We start from the raw sequence: 20,990 nt of genomic DNA, 5'->3' as shown, positions 1-20,990 counted from the left end.
TAATTTTCAATAAATGATCCTGTGGACTAAATTCCCAGCAATGGATAAGCAAATTGTAGGCTCAGTTATGACACTGTTTTTAAAGCTTACCAGTTTCTTGCTGATTCATCCCATGTTAGCAACTGTTCTCTCTCCCATAGTTCAACTGATTAAAATGTTTTATTATACTAAGAACAATCACATCTAACTCGTATTTAGTTTGGATTTTGCTACTTGTCAGATCTGATTAATGAATGTCAGTCAAGTCCTAAAGCTTGTTTGTTTTCTTCAGTTCTGTCAGTCCTTCTAATTAAAGATTATTACCTCTTCCACAACACTTGTCTCACTACTACCGTGGCATAATATCCAGACTATCACAACTACAGTCTCAAAATGCACAGAAGTTAGAGAAACTTTTAATTGGTACACTTATTCTCCCACTTTTGCAGAAAATGGAAGGGGGTTGGGAGGAAGAGGGAAATACAACACATTTAGACTTTATGCAGGCAACTATAAGGTTGAAAAGCAATGCCCTAAGGGCCTCATTACAACTGTAGTTCATACTGAATGTTTTTCATTGAATCTAAAGGCTTTTGTTCCACCTGTGTATAGACTTAAGTGGATTTGTCTCATCAACAGTAAAGAACAAGGCTATTTTTATTGCTAGGCTAATTTTTTTTTTTGTTCAGTGCAAATTCAAAGGGACAACTTCCTCCCAAAACAGCGTGTCTGCTTAATCCCAGTGTATACTAACAACAACACTGTGAGGTACGGTCATGAAAATATGAGTTGCTGCTGCCATGATGCTCAGTTGTAGTCTCTGCTCTCTTGTTAATAGCACGGTTAGTAAGTTAGATTCCATCTATGCATTTTCTCAACCTAAGCTCAACTAAGTACAATATTTTAAGTATATTAGTAATAGTAATCACATTACAGAATAATTACAGCTATAAACTAATGTGTTTTTTTCAAAGCAATTGATAAATTGACTTTCTGAGAGCATCTTCTTGTTTGTAGGTAAGGAAACAAGGCTTAAAACATTTAAATTATTACTTTAGTTTTATTGTTTTCCTGAGAACCAAGGACAGATAAAACCAAAAAAACCCATAACACTACATGTTCATCAACTTGGTTCTCCAGAATTCATTTCTATGGGTTTTCATTAGTTTAAAAACACCAGCATTGCTAATTTTAAACAAACTTTCCTCCCAGTAAAGAGAGAGGAATGATAATCTTCCTGCAGGATACAGCACAACAGACTTCAGAAGAGCAATTTAACTACCACAGAGATACTATGGAGCTATTACAGGGCTAGCACAGTTGACTTCTGATAGAACAGCTATTTCTGGTCTCTGGACACAAAAGCCCTCAGCAGCATTAATTGTTACACTTTTTGGATATAAAAATCTTTCTAAGGGCAGCTGGTAGGCGTTAATGGCAAAAAATATAAATAGCTCGTTTTATGCACACCTTTGACAACTTCATGTTTAACTCTGCCTTTAGCAGGGCCAGAAGAAGCTCTGCAGGATCTCCTGAGTGAGGGATTGATGGCAACAATCCACAGAGGTCCCTGTCCTCACACGACATGGCTGCAGTTTTTATTACTTTCTGTTTGTTTTGACCAGAGCAGGATTTATGTGAGGGCATCAGCTGTCAAAACAGGCTCTTAGGCTAAGAGGCTGCAGCATAGCTTAAAGTCAGTGCTAAGGAAACTGTCCAGGAGCAAAGCAGTCCAAATCAGGGAAGTGTGAAGGTGCCTTAACTTCACCTTTTTGTCTTTTCTTCTCCTTACGAAACACCATGCCAACTGCTCCTCAGCCAGAATTCAGGAGCTCATCCATGGTAACCAAGGAAGAGAAATACAAACAAAAAGTCACAATTAAATGTTTAAAAATAACTCTAAAATATTCCTAACCATTTCTGGAATACAGTATATACAAAACAGGTTGTGGTGTTACAAAGGTTTCCTACTGCTACTTGCGTAATACTGTAAAACTTTTGTTACATAATACATTTATGTTCACTGCTATATTCGATATTTTACTATTTGAAAATAATAGAGTCCAGCATAGATAGAACTTCTTTCTATGGCACAACACAATATTTAGTTAGTGCCAGTTTTTCACTGTTTCAACATTAAACTGAACAGAGATGATTTAATTAACTTCTCTTAAAATACAGGAGATAGGCATAATACATTAAGGAAGTTGTAACTTTGAAGGGATCATGGACAAATATAAATTGCAGAGTATCCCTAAAATAAATGGCAAAACTGCAATATGCACTAATTACAGAAAAGTCTACCCAATGTCACTTTGTGTCTTTTGGGTGATTGTGACTTCCAGTAGTTTTTATTTACTGTTTGCATCGCAGTGATGTCCAAAAGTTCCAATTCCAACCAAGTTAAGATCCACTGTTCCTGTACCTCAGCATTTAATGAGAGGTGTTTACTCTGGAGGCCTTTCAGTCTAATCAGAAAAGTTGAAAGACACAAATGTAACAAACAGTAAGAATGGGGAAAACCAGCAGTAAACACTCTGAGCAACTTCATATGTGTTGCTTAGCTCATATGAACTCTCAAAAGATACAGATTCAAAGAGGGCTTCAGTTTATTTTACTCAGTGTTTACTCACATTACTATTCCAAGGCAAGAACTGAAATTTCAGTGAGAGAATTTTGGACTTTGTGTCTGATGTGAAGTCGTGTATAAAGAATTTGTTTAAACTTTCACTGGGATCACTTGCAGAGTATCACTTGAAAGACTCATTATGTAACTCTATATTTTGTACTTTGTGCACTTAATCTGTAATTACAGGGTAACTGGGATAACATCCCTGGGAATTAATGTTGCTGGGGACTCTGTTGAAGCTGTAATCTAAATACTGTCTTGATATTTATAGCACTTCTAAATCCCAGGGATAACTACTGGTATTTTCTTAGTTTGCATAGACAGTTGTATCTTGTCTGTGCAACATGTCTTCAGGAGCCGCGTCCAGCTATCTATAGTTTCAGTGATCTTTGGCTAGGCTTTTATTTTTGATGGCTAAAACTGTAAGTGAAATAGTGCCTTACACTGAAACTAATCTTACAGCTATGGCAGATCCATCATTGGAACAATAGTTGCTATAAATTTCCCACACCCATCTGTTACCCAGCTGCATTGGTAAATGCATTGGGCAATTTGCAGCAAACTTTGCCAAAGAACAATTTCACACCAATAAAAGCTACAACAATGCCATGTATAACACAGGTGCCTTGGAGAGTTCATGAGGGAGGACATGAGTTACAGAGAGGCATCTGTATATATTATGATAAGGATGGGTTATTTGTTATTCGATCAGAATGATCAATGGTTCATGAGATTAAATATTGGTAACTTTATTAAAACACCAGTATAGCTCATTATGGTGGGAAATTCTAGATCTACTGTCACTGTTTTTAACAGTAGCAGCTGAAGCTCTCAACCTTGGCCTTAGTCTGTAGCAGAGTTACTTACATAAAGCACCTTATCTAAACAACAACAACAAAGTGGTGGGGTTTTTTTTGTTTGTTTTCTTTTGTTTCGTTTAACAAAAGCTGACTTAATGTTTTGTGAAATATGTGTGCAATTTTATTTTTTACAAACTCTGGTGGTTATATTTAATTCAGTTTAATTATTTAAATCCAGGCACAGCTGTAGTTCCTGAAGAGGACTGCATGCTCTATAAAGATGGAGAGAGAATTCATAGAAGAGGAAAGAAACAATCAGCGTATATTATTACCCTGGCAGAAACTCACACTTGTTTTCTATATCTGGATATGAATTAAGTTCTTGAATGTGCAACTCCCACACACAGCTGAGAAGTTTTAAATAAGTAACAGTACTGTTAAACATAGTGGGCTTATATAAATATGTCCAGCTGTATGTTTCACAGATGAATTTGAACATTTTTGCCCAACGCTCCATCAGAAACTGAATGAAGCAATTAATGATTTCGAATGGAAGACCACTAAAATTACCTTCAGAGAGCAGAAGGATTTAAAGCCTCTTCACTTCTTGTGCAACCTCACAGTCAGACACAGGTTGGTGTCTAAACTGACATTGTTGGTGGCTCACGTAAATTGGCTTTTTACAGCATTTTGTCCATTTCGCAGTGAGCAGGCATTACCAAAATACACCTGAGCTGGTGGCAGTCCAGCAGAGAAGCCTGGGATTAAATGGGCACAGAAGCAGAAGACAATTAAGAGCATAAGGTGAGCAGCAGGAAGATCCATCCCTGCTGCCAGTGGAGCGCTCTGCCTAGTGGCTGAGTAGAACTGGGGCTCCAGGACTGCCACAGTGGCATATTGCGTACACCATGGGTTGTCAAACACCTCTTTCAGACGGCAGGGAAATTAAACAGAAAAACATTCCCATCAGCACACTGGCGAGACCTAGCAAACAGGAGCAAACACTGTATGACACACCATGAAGCTGCTCGCTGCTTTTCCAACCTATTTGTACACCACTAGCTGCTGTGGTTGACAGCATTTCAGCACTGCTGCGCTGTTGTACCAGGGGCTGATGTACCTAGAAATACACTTGTACTGCAGGCCTCTGAGCATGGCTGCCTGTGCACGGCACAGTGGGGCAGGCCATGGCTCTCCCACCAAGTTTCTCTCCATGCACTGGTCACTGGAGTCCTCAGCCAGCACCTCCATACACGCCAGACAGTATTTTCATCACTTTGAGGTAATATCTGTCATTATTAAATTAGGAAGTTGAGCTGTTTATGCCCAAGAAAACATTTGCCATTCAGGACTGAATTTGTCAGCAACTGATGCATTCCTTCAGGAGAACGAGGCCCGTCTCCATCCTCTGCAGTGCCTTCACCACTCACCCTTCTCTCTTGGCAGTTACTGGGTGAGGAAGGAAGGTTGTGGGAGATGGGAAGGACTTGGCCTAGTCGAATGTCAACCATCTGATAACGAGAATCTGTAAGGGAGACAGAATAAACAGGGATGAATAAACAGGGATGTTTTGTACCTTATCATAAGATAACCTATCTGCTTGTTATGGAACTTGCTTGCTTTCTAGCCAATGGATTGTTGGTGGAAATGTACTGAACGTGCATGTTAGAATATAAAAGGCTTGTTTAGAAGAATAAGCGGGGATACACGATATGTTAGGGATACACGAGATGACTGTGATACACAAGGTGATGTAGATACACGCAGTGACCATGACCATCACAGCACTGAAGGGCTCTTCCCGCCATGAGCACGCTGTGTGGCGATGCTGACTGACGGCACAACGCGGCCCAGCCCGCCAACCCCCGCCCCCCCCACGGCCCGGCCCGATCGCAGACATCGCCCCCGCCCCCACCTCGCCCTATTCCTCCACGGTGCTCTCCCGCCCCCCCCCCCCCCCGCGGGTTGTCATTGGCCCGTCGGCCCGTCGCTCACGCGGCCCCTGGCCCGGGATTGGCTGCTCCGCCGCCTCCCGCTCTCAGCCCCACGCCGCGCGGGGGAGGGGCGGCCGGTAGGGCTCGGCGGTGCGGCCGGTCTGCGCGCCCCTCCCCCGCGGCAGCGCCGTGTGTGCGCTCCGCCCCGCCCCGCCCCGCTCTGCTCCGTCCCGCCCCGCTCTGCTCCGTCCCGCTCCGCCGCCTCCCCCGGCCCCGGCCCCGCTCTGGCCCCGCCCCCGCCGTGACACCCCCCGGGCTGGGCGGCGGTGCGCGGCGCCGGCAGCCGCAGGGGCGCGGCGAGGCGGCCTCGGTCTCGTGCGCTTCTCCGTCGCGTCCTACCGCCACCCCCGGGCCATCCCCAAGGCTTCGCCGCCGCCGCCGCCGCCGGGGAGGGGCGGGAGGCCGGAACGGAGGAGAAGGGGGAAGCGCCAGAGAGGAGGCGGGGAGAGAGGGCGGCGGCGGGCGGGCAGGTGAGGCGGGCGGCACTGCGCCCTACGGGGGGGAGGAGGGCGGCGGGGCGGCCCGGGCTGAGGCGGTGGGCGGGGGCCGCGGGAACGGAGCGGAGCGGGGGCTCCGTGCTGCAGGGCGGGGCTGTGTGCACCGGGGCTGCCCTCGGGCACAGCGCGGCGCCGGGAGGAGCCCTGCACCCGCACACACACACACATACACACAGACACAGACACACATATACACATACAGACACACACACAGACACACACGCGCGCGCACACGGCGCTGCAGCCGCCGCCCCCGTCTCGTCGAAAGCTGTTGGTTTTTTTTCTCTCCCTCCCTCCCTCCCTCCTTCCCTCTCTTCTCTCCCCGTTCAGCGGTCGGAACGCCCGATTGGATTTAATACGTTTCTTCGGGCTCGGGAGAAACTCGCGGCCGCCGGACCCGGTACGGACGCCCGGCTTAAAGGTGAGCGGTACCGGGAGGCCCGGGGGGCGGCGGCGGAGCCGTCCGTGCGCCGAGGAGGGGCTGGCAGGAAGGCGGTCTCGCCCCGTGCCCATATCCTGTTTTCGGCCTGCGCGGTCCCTCGCCCCGCGGCTCTTTGTGCGGCCCCGTCTCGCGGCCAGGCCGGGGGAGGCGGGGGGAGCCCGGGGAGACGGAAAGTTCCGAGCTCCGCGGGCACAGAAGTTTCTTTGTTCGCGGGAGGTGTCGGGCTGAGGGCGCTCGGCTCCGCGCGGCGCGTCCTGCCCTCGCGAACGATCGCCGCGCCATTAAGTTCTCGGTGAATTAGAGCGTCCCGGCGGAGGCAGCCGCTTTGATTTAATCGGAAGACCCGACGCTTCGGGTCCGAGTCCGTTCCGGGGTGCTGGCAGGAGCCGGGCGGCCCCAGGAAGGAGCCCCCGCCCCGCCTCGGGACGGCCGCGCTTTGCTGCCCTTCGCTCCGTGCTTCTCGAGGCTGCTTCTGAAAGAAGAAAGCCGTGCTGCTGTCTGTCCGGCTGGTGCCGAGCCGCCGGGCCTCGGCTTAACGCTGCCCCGCGCTGTATTGCCCTCTGCGTTGTTATTTTTACGAAGCGTCCCGTTCGAAGCTGTTGGAGGGGAAGCTGAACGTGAAGTTCTGATGTAAGGCTTTTGCTATTGCTGCGCTGCTCCCGTCGCGGGAGCTTACTCGGTTGCATGTAGTGAAAGCGGCGTCGTTCACCACAGACTCGTTCACATGCCTCAAAGAGGAGTTATTGGTCAGGCCATTCACGATTGGGAATGCTTTCCTGAGCTGGAAGCCATAGCTCTGCTGGCTTATCTGGATTGTGCGCCTGCCTGACAACCCGTGGCCAGCATGTTTGCCAGCTGGAGTGTTTATGGTTTGTTTTATCCGAGATGTGTTGGTGTTTGTAGGAGCTGGACAGTCACTTCTGTGCACTGCTCTGAAACTGTTACATGCGCAGCTCTCGAGCAGCACCTTGTATAGCAGGGAATGAGTGAAGTTATTAATCCAGCTCTGCTGGTCTGATTGAGCACGGGGACAAACGTTAGCATTTAACTCACTTAAAAAAGCTTCTGGTGCTGATAACAAGTAGATGATTTGCCTTGTAGTTTATGGACTTACCTTTCTAAGCAGCTGGAAGGTTATTCTTAGGTGGCTGAAAGGGCTGGACAAAATAAATGACAGTGAACTTTGGTTTCCTTATATGGCTGGTGCTTGGCAGAAAAGCAATGAAGTCTAAATAGAGTAATCCTTTTACAAAGAACGGTCACTTTCCAAGGCAGTGTTTTAGCCCCAGTAATGACTTGAGATTCCATGTGGGAAGAGATATTGTAGCAATGCATGACAAATTTAGTTGTAAACCACTGTGTTGTAATGGAGGCAGTTTTGTTTCTTTTCAGACCTTTTGTGTTTCTCATGATGCACTTGATATTTTTCAATGCCACGGGGAAGAATAGATCCTTGTAGTGGAGCAGCAACTTTTTACACTGGTGTTTAGTCACCATGGTAGCTGTGCATAAGGCTCTTTTTAATGATGAAAGTGGAATTCAGTACTGCGTACAGCTAATGGTTATATCATAGAACACAATTAATGTCATAAACATAGTTTAGAAGTCATGAAGGAGTGTATTCTTCCTTGAGATCAACCATCTCAACTAAATTAGGCTGACATTGGTATTTGTGTTATGAAAAAAGTGATGCAAACATACACGTGGTAGCTTGCGTTGTTTGGAACAGCACGTTCATAGGTAAGTGTTGATGGCTTGGGGAAACATTCTTTTTACCTGGCTGTTTCTTGCTTATGAGTTAAATTAAGCTCATGTAAACATTAGTAATTTTATGTAGGTAGGTTTACGGTGAACAAGGTTGAAGTTACAGCTTACAGCATGCTGTGGAATATGATTGTCATGACCACTGTAAAAGTATGCGTATAGTCTTATAAGCTAGTCAGTATATAATGTTTGATATAAACATGGTGCTCTGAAAGTTGGTTGGTGTAGTAGGCAGCTGGTGTAAGAAAACCAAGTTTTGCTTTGTCCTTGGTGGAGCTGGTTCAGAGATCACAGACCTGAGTAAGGAGGGCCGTGCTCGGAGGATCCTCACTAGGGAAGGCACGCACATGTGTAACATGCATTAAACTTAGCATGTTAGCAGGAGGTTCTAGAAATAGAAGGGGATGAGAGCAGGTTTCTTCAACTCAACTTTCCTGTTGGGGTGTAACCTGTCTGCTTTGGGCTTTTTGTTCTGTTTTTATTCTTCCTGCTTACAAACGAAAAGGAAAATCTTCTAGGGAAAATGTTATGTAAAGATCAAGTGCTTGGTATGTCATCTTTCAGAAGGTTCTCCCTAAGGAATAACCTTAAACAAGCGTCTGACGTTTACAGATCTGATCTCTTCCGAGTGAGTAACTGGGCAGGAGGGCAGAACTACTCTTATGGATACAAAAATTGTTTCTTTTTGTGAGCATGTAAGTGCTGATGTTACAGTCAGTACAGGTTTAAGTCTGAATTATCTGGAAAGTGTAGGTTCAGATACCTCATTATTTTGCATTTGTTAGCTTTTAAGTAAAACTGTGTCAGACAACACTTTTCACATCGGAACAAAAACTTTAAATAACATGTTTATCAATTATTTATTAACTATTTACTAATTTAATTATTTTCTCAAGCTAGAGAGTGCATTAATTGTGGTAACCTATTAGTTTGGTAGCCTAGAGTCTTTGTAATGCCTACAAAGTCCAAAGGACAATCTATAAGTTAAAGCTACTTTTCTACAACTTAGAGAAGTTGAACTGACCTGTTTCATGTTTTGAATACATAGGGAATATCTTTTCTACTCTTGTGGTAACGTGAGCACTTCTATGTTGGCAGTTCTGAACAAGAGCAGTGTTGGGGGGGGTAGGAGGCTGTTCAGAGCTTCACATGAGTTTCCCACAGGCTTAACTGTTCTCATCATCCTAGGGAGCAGCTGCTTTGTGTCTCTGCAGCTTCAAACTGTGAAGGTGGCATGCAGAAGCCACTGTCAGCACAGCTGGCAAATGGTCTCTTGCTGCGTAAATATCAGTAAAAAATCAGTGTCTGTTGTACTTGAGTAACTATTAATCGTTCAGCAATGTTATTGAGTTGGAGGAGGCAGGTGATAGAGGATGTAACTGGGCTTCATGTACTTGATTTCTTCTTGATTTCTTTTTTTTTTTTTTTTTGTTGTTTGTTTTGGAGAGTTTTTTAGTAAAAAGATGACTACAAAAATACAACTTTAACTTCTGATTAAAAATTCATTGAATTCATTGTGTGTTCTGAGTATAAGATCATAAAACTGATCTTTGAAAGGGAGGATGCTGATTTTGAAGAGATCTATAAATCCTCTTCTGTCTGTAGAAGAAAAATGGGTGAGGTAAATATTGCTGTAATGAATTTGCTCGTATTTTTATTATATCGTAATCTTGGAATTATTCTGCTTTTTTGGTGATCTTTTTCAACTGTTACCTGTTCTTCTTAAAGTTGTTTTTTTGTTTTGTTTTGTTTTGTTTTTTTCCTCTGATACTTACATTTCAATACAGGTATTTGGCTTATTACTCTGCTTAGTTTTGCATGTACTTTCTGTAAAGATGATGTAGAAACATGTTGTTTCAGCACTAAATTGTACTTTCTGCCCTTAAGAATGCATATCGATTTTCATAATTGAGAAATAAAGCTAAACAAACCTCTTTGCTTGGTTTCATTAAGGCCAAAATGAAGGTATATTTATGTGGGAAAACCACTGTGATTAGTTTCCATGGTGTAGTTTAAGTTGATAAATAGACGAGCTCTTTTTGTATCTGGAACTAATTTGTGGATATCTGATGCTAACTAATTGTTACCTGAGGATAATAAGAGCCATCTCTGCTGCTGTGGCTGTCCTGGATGTTCTCATACTGTCAGAAGGTAGAAATGCTTCCAGAGCTTCTTATATTAGAACATGTATGTACTCTCTTCCCCTATGTATCCACTTCAACAGATACATAATGGACTACCTTACTCTTCTATTTTTTGATATGGCTTTGAAAACATTGTGTAGCAACTCAACAGTTCCCATGCACAACTTGGTTGATTGAGTAGGAGCACTATTGAACACTATTGATGTGTTTCTCAGTTCTTTATCCAGTGACTAGGCACAGTCTAGACCACGAATGTCCAACTTTTTGCTTGTCAGGGCCGCGCTGAGTGGAGAGGAATTGTATTGGGCCACATATATATAATGTAGTTAATGTACGTAAGTAACAAAACTTCAACAAATAAATTTTTATTAAAACAAAAGGGAGCAACATAAGCAAAATACTAATGGAATGTTTGACCCTGTTTTTGTGAAACTAATGTATCAGGCTGGTTCGATGGCAGTGGTTGCAGTTCCTAGTGAGCTCTGTAGGTGCTCATCAGAGATTTTTGATGGAAGTGTACTCCTTCAGTACTTCATCACTGAAAACTATTGTTCATAAATGTATGTACTGCCAAAACAGGATGACATCAATAAGGCAAACTTGCAGATGTTTATGTTGACTAAAAAGGGAGTTGCAAATATACAGGAGGAAAAAAAAAAAAAAAAAAAAAGCTAAATTTTTCATCAGTCTTTAAACCTACTCTCAGATTCCATTATCAAAATGAAAAGCACAGCTGTATGTTTTTTGCTGCTCACAGAAGTGTGCTTAGCCAGTGTATCACTATGCAATTATTTACTGTAATTGAGTAGTACTGCCCCTTACTCTCCCTCTGCCCTGATTTTCAGCCCACACTGTGCTGTTTGGCTACTGTGAGCAATGAGTGTGAACCTTGGGCTGGACCAGGCCACACAATGGGGCAGAGCAGCTGCCATGATGGTGTGAAGCAGGTGGAAGCTGCAGGATGGAGTGTCCTGTGCTGTACTTGGGACATGCCTGGTCTAGACCAAAAGGGTTACTTAAAATAACAATTTCTGTCCTTGCAAGAGCAAAGGTACTTGAATGATAAATGATTCAAAACTGTATAGCTTCTGCTTAGTTTCTCAGATTTTAAATATATTATACATCTTTGCATCTTTTAAAAATAAAACTATGGGTTCTCAAACTCTCTGTAACTCTTTAAATTCTGCAAGCATAAAAGCTGTATTATAAAGGCAAATTGAAGCAGCTGCTATAAGCAAACTTTCTGTTTCTAATTCTCCTATGTAAATGCACATTGCAGGAATAACAACTGGAAGAAATTGTAGGTTGGTGACCTCAGAGTGCTCAGTCCAGAATTCACTAGGTACATGAGCAAACTGAACATTGTTATAAGCTTATAATGATCTCATAATGTTGAATTCTCTCTTTGTATAGTTCAGTATGTCCATTTCTGTGCTTCTTGTCTTGTAGTCTCTGTCATGAAACTTAGGAGGGTGGAATAAATAGAGAGAAATAATTCAGTACTTGAACCATGGCTGTTTGACTGTTCTGGATTATCACACTTATCACAGTGGGAGGGACTGCAGCTGTGTGAGCAGAATTCTGGGAACAGGTAGGAAGGGACTGTTTGCTTGAAGTGTTTGAGTTTTATGTTCTCTTGAAGGTAAAATTCTGTTTTGGAAGTAGTAGATGCCTTCCTGTGGGCTGGCTGTGCACAGTGTCTACCTCTTGTCTCAGTTGAGTTGGTTACTATCTTACTAGTAGAGGAGGCTCTGAAGTAGTCTATAGAAGTTTTGAGTACTTACATGAAAAGTTTCTAGTGCAGTTCTCATTTGAAAAGGATTGTATCTTATTTGAAGAGGCCTCTCTTTTTTCAGATACATTTGGTTATCAGTGCTGAATTTAAAATATCCGGAGTTCTAACTATATCTCTGGAAAGCTGGGTGTAAAAATGATGTACATCTAATTAATGTCTGTAATGCAGCACCAGATTCTTTTGAACATAAGTTGCAGGTTCAGCAAAAATCAATGTTTTTGCCATGGATGTAATTTCTAGTGTTTGGATGATGGAAAGCACTTCCAGACTCATCAGGAATGTTTCTGTTAGGCTGTTAGGAAATGCAACATCTTGAGAGCTGCTGCTTTTTCTCTGCATGTTACTGTAGCAATCTTGGAATTAATCTTTTTGATGGAAGAAATGATAATTCTGAAAATAATCCCATTTGTCTGGTTATTATTACTGGTGGTAACCAATATGGATTCATCAAAGGCAAGTCATGCCTGGAAAACTTGGTGGCCTTTTGTGATGGAGTTAGAATGTTAGTGGATAAGATGAGAGAAGGCTCTGAGGACACCCTATAGCAGTCTTCCAGTACCTGAAGGGGGCCTGCAGGAAAGCTGGAGAGAGATTCTTTAGGAGAGCATGTAGCGAGAGAATGAAGGAAAGTGGTTTTAAACTGTAAGAGGACAGATTTAGACTAGATATTAGGAAGAAATTATTTACTGTGAGGGTGGTGAGACACTGGAACAGGTTGCCCGGAGAATTTTTGGATGCCCCCTCCCTGGAAGAGTTCAAGGCCATGCTAGATGGGACTTTGAGCCACCTGGCCTGGGGGAGGTGTCCTTGCCTCTAGCAGGGGGTTTGAATTAGATGATCTTAAAGGTCCCTTCCAAACCAAACCATTCTGTGATTTCTGCAGTTGTTCTGTCTTCATTTACAGGAAGCCCTGAAGATAGGATAGGGATAGGTATATGGAGCAGGATATCAGAGAACTCTTAAATAATTATACTAATGTAAGCTATTATTTCTTTCTCTGTTATGCTTAATCTGCATTGCTTATGTGTACTTGTGATCAAAGTAAAAGAAATGCTTGGCTAGGTAAATATTTACAGGTTCAAGGCATGTATTTTCAATGAAAGTAAAGTGAAAATCACAACAGCAAAAAAGTTTAAGACCTTCCTGACCTGAATGTTCTACAGCCACTTATATTCTTTGCTATGGAGTATAACTTTCAGGTGTTGAATTCACTTACTTTCCCTTTCTCCTAATGGATGGGTACACCAAGGGAAGGAGGTGAATGTGCTTACAGCTGTTATGTTACATTTTCAACATTCTGTTTGTCCATCTCTTTGCGGTGGCAAATGACCTGTTGGTAATTTAGAAGGTCAGCTTGGTAGTGAGCTTTTTCTAGGAGAGAATAATTGTTTTGCTTCTGTTCTCATGATCATTTCTGATATTAACTCTGAAACCATGGATCTTTTAAATTCTGAGCTGTGCTTTTTTTTTTTGTATTTTCCAGAGTTTATCAGTGAGAGAAAATTCCTTAAGTTCACTTCTCTGTGATTCATAGTTATTCACGTAGTTATCCAGTGTTTGTACTGTTTAATTCAGCTCTACTAAACTTATGTAGTATGGTTTATTCTAAGTCAAGGAGAATATTCATGAATTTTTTGGTAGGTTACCTTCTGGGGAAGGATTTACAGACCCAGGGAATAGAGTGAAGAATGCTGGAAAAACGGTGGAATTTGACTTTAGATAATTTTTGTTGTTTCACCTATGGGTGTTGTTTTAAGTTTTCCAGAAGGAAAAAATTAACTCAGTTGTAAGTGGAAAGAGGAGAAAGATGCATAAACCTGTGCGTTCCCATCCTGTCTGGGAATGTGGCAGGAAGGGGAAATCAATTGGGCCTCTGAATCTGGCAAGCTGTCTGACTAATTCTGTTAGATAAGATCAGAAACACTGACATGGGAGAGAGAAACTACTGGAGCTGTACTGTTTTTACTCTGCTATTGTTTAACCACAGTGCATCGTTGGCATCTTAGTTTAAGAGTTTTTTTTGTTTTTTTTTTTTCTTCCTGAAACAATGTTCTGTGTAGGAGGGAGCTCTCTGTGGATGTTAGAAAATCCTGTTTTTCCAGTGCATTATTCTTAATCTAGACTTCCATACTTTGGGTCTCTCATGAGAAATTTCATCTAAAAAAGATTAAAACATAAGCAATACAAATACTAGAAAAGCAAGATAAAATTAAAATGACCTTTAATAGACTTAAATGAGACAAATTTACTTTTCCATTTGTATTTATCTGAGTGAGCTCCTCAAGCAGCACCTTTGTCTTGCTTCTCTGAAGCATAGCAAAGGTGCCAAGAATTGTGTCATTCCTGTGTGCTTCTTGCAGTGCTGCTGTTTCTAGAGGAAGGTGGAGCAGGCAGATATTTATGTGGAGTTTTCTGGTTCAGTACTGGTAAAAAGGAAGGAGAGGCCTTGTCAGGATTTCCAGTGTCCTGTACCCTTTCATGACACTGCTGTTACTGAATTGGTTGTACAGTAGTCTGTGACAGCTAATGGGAAAGATCACAGCCCTGTCAAGAAAACAAATTCAAACAGGGTTACAGGATGGAAGAGAAGTGAATCTCTACTCACAGTTACTTTTAGATCTCATTCTTACTTCTCTCTTAACTCTACTTTAAAAAACCTGGTCACGAAGCAGCAATCTTGTAGAAACAGTACACTTGCTTCCACCTGTCCCAGGTGTAGTAAGTCCCTGCCTGTTGCTACTGAATTCGATTAGGTATTTACTCATTTTAGATTCATAGATAACAAGACATTCAATTTGTGTAACTGCTAAAAGTGTTAATATTTCAGCTTCTAATTTTGAAATATCTATTGAGGAATGACCTTAGCATGGGGATGCTATTGATTTCCAGAAACTTGTATAAACATGTTTTCAGACTGAAGGGAGAAGTACCCATTGGATAGTTCAAATTATTTGAAATCAGGGTTAAGAATTTTCCTGGAATTTCTGCATTGTCTTCTTCAGTTCTTTTCTCCTAGTCTAAGGAAAAAAGGCCTATTATGTCAGCAGCCAATCAGTACAGCACTGCTCTACTTCTTGAAGTATTTCTTTGATGCCACTGAAGTAACTGTTTTTCTCCTGCTAAAAAGCACAGGACTTCAGGAAGTTAAGTACAAGTTTTGAGGCTGTCCTTTGCACTATGGTGGGAAGGAAGAATGAGTTGTTTAAACTTTGTAGCTGGTGAAAAACTTCTTCTTGAGTTAAGATGTACTGTCAACTTTGATAATTTGTTACAGAGAATTTGTCCTACAGCGTAGCTGTTGAAATGCCAAGTAATTCTTTTATTTATTTATTTATTTATTTATTTAAAGTTGTAAACTATTATTCTCTGCTATCTAAAGAGACCAAAAAAAATCCATTGGAAACCATTTAAGAATATGTGTGTATTTTAAATTTTGTTGTAACATTTTCTTATCTAATCTTCAAAGTGCCTGTTGCATTAAAATAAAACTCATACTATGTTTTTTTATTTTATTTTTTAAATTTATTCATTGTTAGCCTAGAAGGACACATCACTACATAAAGAGAAAAATGACTTCACTTACATGCTTAATTACTGTGTTAGGAGTGAAAAGGGACTACAAACTGGCAAAACTAAAATGCATATTCTGAGAGTAAAGCTAAATATGGGACAAGAAAAATAGTGCTGCCCTGCATGGGAGAATTCTCAGGGAGTCTTGTATTTAGAACCATGGCTCAGACAAAGAAGAGTGTTTCTTGTATATCAAAATTGTGACCAATAATTGATACGGGAAAAAAAAAAAAAGTGCTTTTTAAAGTTTCACTGTAAATATAAACTTGCTGTTTGGAGTACAGTACTTCATAAAAACAAATGGAATCGTGTGGAAATACAAGGACTGTACAGAGCAGCACCTGTAGAGCAAGATAAACAGCATGAGAACCAAGGACGCCTCTAGAAGAAAACAGCTTGTGGCTCTGATTGGAAAAGGGCCCACATGAATGGTTGAAGAATGTTTGTGGAATGCTCTGTTGACATGTAAAGGTGGATAGGAAAGTTGTAGGGGTGAGTGGGAAAGCTAGAAAAAGAAAACTTGTGAAGGTATATAAGTGATGTGAGAACTTGTAATAAATGATTTGGATTGTTCACATCTGAGTCTGTGCATCAGATGCTGCAGAAGGGCAAAAGATAAACTGGCTTGCTGAGATGGGTAGCAAAATAAGGACAGAAATGTTCTTTAAGGCAGAGCATTCTGAAGAAAGATGGAATGCCTTTTGCATATTCTGTTTCTTTAAGCATTCTGTTTCATTACAGTTCTGCATAGCATTTTCTCTTCCATAGCATCTATACTTGTGTTTGTAGTAGTATCTATTTTTTTAGCAATAGAGCAGTCCCTAATGGGAATTGAATATGTGCATCTGCAAGCACTCCTGTCATTTAATCTGTGTTCTGTGAATGTGTTTCTGCTTGTATGACTCTCATCACCAGCTGAATTGTGTAACCTGTTTAGATGTGGTGCAGGAGTTTTCTGGGCAGCCGATCTGTTTTGTTATTTGCTTCAAGGTATTCAGTGTAGCTCTTCTTCCTCTCATGTTCCCAATCTCTGATTTCTGGTTTTCAGTCTCTTATTTATTTATTTTTATTGAGCCCACCGTGTTCTTCTGACCTCTGTTTGGTTGTTCTAATTGAGCTAAGAGTTTCAGTAATTGTTTTCAAAGTGGGGTCCATATGAAGTAAGACATAGGGTTTTTGTTTTTAATATGTGTCAGTGTCAGAAAGAGTGCTATCTGGCAGTCTTCTGATGAGAAGTAGATTAAAAACAATTTTTCCCCCCCCTTTACCACATTACTTTGTGTTGAACTGCTATGTGTTGCATGAATTTATCAGCAGGCAGTCAGATGGAAAGCCTAGTTAACAGCTGAGAACTTTTATACTAAAATACTGTGTATTTACAACAGTGCAGCTTGCTTGTTTAAAAACCTTTGCTGTCTGCTGCAGATGGCTGAATAGTATAAGGAGTGGTTTCCTGGCTACATTGTACATGAAGTGCCAAATATGATGAGAGCAGTTTTGTGCTGGAATACCAAACTATATTAAATCCATTCAGGAAGCAACATATGTCAAATGAATAAAAATATCACACTCGTGCAAAACAAAATATGGTAGCTATGCTTTTCAAATCTGTCCACCTTCCCTCAAAAATTAAGGGGTTAAAAGGACTTACTGTTTTATGTATGTATTTGCTTGATATTGCAGGTAGAGAAATGGCATTGTTAACATCTTCTGCTGCTCATTTTTATTTTCACTTCTGCCCAAACTCCGCAATTTCAGCAAGTTCTCAAGACAGGAAGCGAAAACATTCACTAATAGCTCTGTATATTGCAGGATTTTATGATAAAGAAGCAAACTTGTGGTGGAGGGCGTTTTGTTGTATATTACTTCCTTGTTTGCAAAGAGGGTGGTAGTCACTTTGTTTCAGTTTCTAACTGTAATTTTGTATGTAGATTTTGCTTCTGCTCTCAAGTAATTTGAGAACTTTAACTTTGTAGCCCTGTTAAACCAACCAGGGCGAACAAAGTGTGTATGCTTAAAGCAGTTTTGCTTTTACTATCTGAATGTTTTTTCTTCCGTCACTGGCCATACGGTTGGATAATTCACAGAGGTTAATTTTTTACATGAGGTCGTCAGTGTTGTTCTGTCTTTTGATAGCACCCTGAAGGAGGAGGGAGTAGAGAGGAAGTATTTTTGTAGCTGTGGCAGGCATGCATTTATTTAAATCTAGCATTTAATAATGAGGTAGTTTCACCTAAAGCTTGGCCATAGCTGAAGCCATTGTTATTTCTGCATTCTTTTTGTGTATATGTGTGTGTAGGTATACAAGATTAACAGATCTGACTTGAAGTGGAGTGCAATCTTGTTAATCTCGTTTTCTGGATTGAAAGAGGAAATGTTGGTGTTTCTATTTTGAGTTCCCTGTTGTTTCTTGAAGTCTTCAGTCTTCCATGGTAATGACGCTACCAAGACAGTGTTCATGTGCTGAGACAATATGTACAACCAAAAAGAATTCCTGTAGTCACTTCTCTGTGTTTAGGTCCACCTCACTTTGGCTCTTGGGTGCTTTCGGGTTTGTTCTGCCACTCTACCAGTTTTTCCTGACTGTGATATATTAGCTTGCCTGATCTCACCAGCCCTCTTCAGAATAGCTATGAGGAAATTCTGTTGAGAACATAAATAGGAATGAAGAAACTGTATTCTTTCTCTGCCTTCATTGTCTGCACCGTGGCACCTGTCTTCATTCTAACCGATACATTTTGTGTTTCATAAACAAATGTTGGTCTTGTTAGGCAAAGGAAGTCCTTTCTTATTCAGGCACAATAAATTCCATTGTCCATATTTATCAGTGGCTGCAACTCTGTCTTGTAGTTACTGAATTATAGAAAGTAACAGAAATAATAGCATGAAGAAATTTCCCATCAGGTCCATGTTTACTTCTGTCCTTTTTTGTTTGAACAACTTCAGTTCTCATCACTTACAGTTTTAATAGATAAGTAAAACTGTGGCATCTGCTGATTTATTTATTTATTTTTCCTCTTTGGAGTTCACTCCAGATTTTCTACTAGCATGTATATGTTATTGGTAGCACTGTAGAATCAACTTTTCATACTTAGTGCATCTCTCTCTTTCTCTATAAACATCTTAATTGAACAATTATCTTAATGTGTATTTTACCCTTTGTAAGATAGTTTGCAACTTAAAAATCTGCTCTGTGGTCTGGTATATAAAAGCATCTTGATTGTTACGCTTTTCCTTCTGAAAGTATCCCTTCTCCTTAGGCTGTCAAAGACATCAATTCTATAGATTTAGTAGCAGGGTAGAGGAGAGTTCTGTGGAAGTTTTATCAATTTCTTATTAAGTGTTTATGTTAAGTGTGCATTTCTTCTAACTTGAATTAGAATTTCATGGGTTTCCTGATGGACAGAAGGTTGGCCATGAGCCAGCAGTGTGCCCTCATGGCCTAAAAGGCCAATGGCATTCTGGGATTCATTAAAAAGAGCGTGTCCAGCAGGTCGAGGGAGGTGATCCTCCCCCTCTACTCTGCCCTGGTGAGGCCTCATCTGGAATATTGTGTCCAGTTCTGGGCTCCCAGTACAAAAAAGCAGGGATCTCTTGGAGAAGAGTCCAGCGGAGGGCCACTAAGATGGTGAAGGGCCTGGAGCATCTACCTATGAGGAGAGACTTAGGGAACTGGGTCTGTTTAGCCTTGAGGAAAGAAGACTGAGAGGAGACCTGGTCCAGGTCTATAAATATCTGAGGTGTGGGGGCCAAAGTGACAAGGCCAGACTCTTTTCAGCAGTGTGTGGAGATGGGACAAGGGGAAATGGCCAGTAACTGGAGCATAGGAAGTTCTGCCCAAATGTGTGCAAGAACTTCTTTACGGTGAGGGTGACGGAGCACTGGAACAGGCTGCCCAGGGGTTGTGGAGTCTCCTTCTCTGAAGATATTCTCAAGACCTGACTGGACTCCTACCTGTGTGACGTGGTGTAGGGAACCTGCGTTGGCAGGGGGGTTGGACTCGATGATGTCTGGAGGTCTCTTCCAACCCCTACAATTCTGTGATTCTGTGCTCTACAGAGACACTGATTTCATCCATGCAAACTATTAGACCTGCTTTACATCTGAACAGGTAAATGTTCCCCAGTAGCTGTTTTGTTACAAGGACTTTACATGGTATAAACTGTTCCACTTTTTACAATTGGAAGTGGGTTGCGTCCTTCTCTAAGTAGAAGGTACTATCTGCTATGGAGTAGCAGCTTCTGATGCAGTAGGAAAGATGAGAGTTGCAGGAGCCCAACTGTGTATTTCACGTCTTTGTTTCTTTTTATGAATCTATATGGTATTTAAAAAAAAAAAAAAAAAAAAAAAAGGTTTTGAATTACAACTTGGTATTAATTACAGAATTGTCTGCAGGATCGTTTTAACTCTAGTATTATAATTTGTCCACACCAACTGAAGAGCTGTAATTCTTAACCAGGAACATTTACTGATAAAGTACTTCCTGGTATTGGTCACTTTTGAATTAAAAAAAACTGTTCTTTGTTTATTTAAATGAGCTTAAGTTTAAAACAAAAACCAAGCCAAGACAAAAAAGCCAACAGTCATAGTTTAACATGTTAGAGGTGATGGTTTCTTCTGTGTGGTGTAACTTTTTCTTCAAGCCTTTTATAAGTGTAGAGCATTACTCTGTATGTTAATAACATTTATAAAAATTAACATTTTCTTACGAAAAGTTTTGCAGCATTTGCTGAGAAAGGTAGTCTTTCACTTAAGACCACATCCTGTAGGTATTTCTTTCAGTTCTGAGCTTCAAATGTACAACTGCTGATATAGCGTTATCTAGACCATAACTTTGCTGCTTCTCATGGCCTGGAGTATCTGTATCTGCAGAACTGAGATTTGGAATGGTAAACTATTCTTATTTCCACCTTTCCCTCCCCCCCTCCAAATTGCTTCCTCCAGTGTTTTGTCATCATTAGTTGATTCCAACCCTGTGAATCTGAGGCAGACTAAATTTGACCAACAATAATTAATTTTGTGACCTAAGTGTGCTGTTGTGAGCCATTAACAACTCTTGTAAATGTTTTTGGTTCTGTTTCTTTTTTTTTTTTTGATGCATCTTTTTAATGCTCAGAGTAAAAACAAAAGTAATAGTTATCACCTTTACTTTGAAGAAGTGTAAGTATAGTAAGTCTGTGCAGAATGTGTAGTTCTGTGATCTGTTCAGTCTTCTCCAACAGGAGACAACATGCTTCCTCTTTTCTTCCTGTTAGAGGTTCTTTGCTTTATATGCTGTAGGTGAACAAGTCAGTCTAATTAGAAAGAAGTTCCCTCCAGAATCTTGCAGAATTCTTTTCTGCATCAGTTACTGATTGGACTCATGATGTGTTTTAT

General features: G+C 41.3%; 1 protein-coding gene and 1 long non-coding RNA gene across 7 annotated transcripts in view; one reads left to right on the top strand and one right to left on the bottom strand.

Annotated features, from left to right (window-relative positions):
• Positions 1–1,019: 1,019 nt before the first annotated feature.
• LOC107305898 lies at positions 1,020–5,823 on the bottom strand. Of its 2 annotated transcripts, none has more exons than XR_001551917.1 (2): positions 5,742–5,823; positions 1,020–4,933 (listed from the first exon to the last, which is right to left on the bottom strand). It is a non-coding gene; the product is annotated as an uncharacterized LOC107305898 (long non-coding RNA). The 2 variants fall into 2 exon arrangements; XR_001551918.2 differs by lacking the exon at positions 5,742–5,823 and adding an exon at positions 5,404–5,528.
• A 406-nt stretch (positions 5,824–6,229) lies between these two features.
• ERBIN (erbb2 interacting protein) overlaps positions 6,230–20,990 on the top strand; it is a 99,720-nt gene continuing 84,959 nt past the window's right edge. For 3 of the 5 annotated variants that reach the window (XM_015848557.2, XM_015848558.2, XM_015848554.2), the window contains exon 1: positions 6,230–6,320. The gene's annotated coding sequence lies outside the window, so the exon portion shown is untranslated. Of the gene's footprint in view, positions 6,321–6,855; positions 6,972–20,990 lie in introns of those variants that run through there. The other 2 variants (XM_032441140.1, XM_015848556.2) reach the window with 2 other exon arrangements.

The sequence above is a fragment of the Coturnix japonica genome, chromosome Z, assembly GCF_001577835.2.
Source record: "Coturnix japonica isolate 7356 chromosome Z, Coturnix japonica 2.1, whole genome shotgun sequence".
NCBI classification, from domain to species: Eukaryota; Metazoa; Chordata; class Aves; order Galliformes; family Phasianidae; genus Coturnix; species Coturnix japonica.
This window is presented reverse-complemented; position numbering and strand designations above follow the sequence as displayed.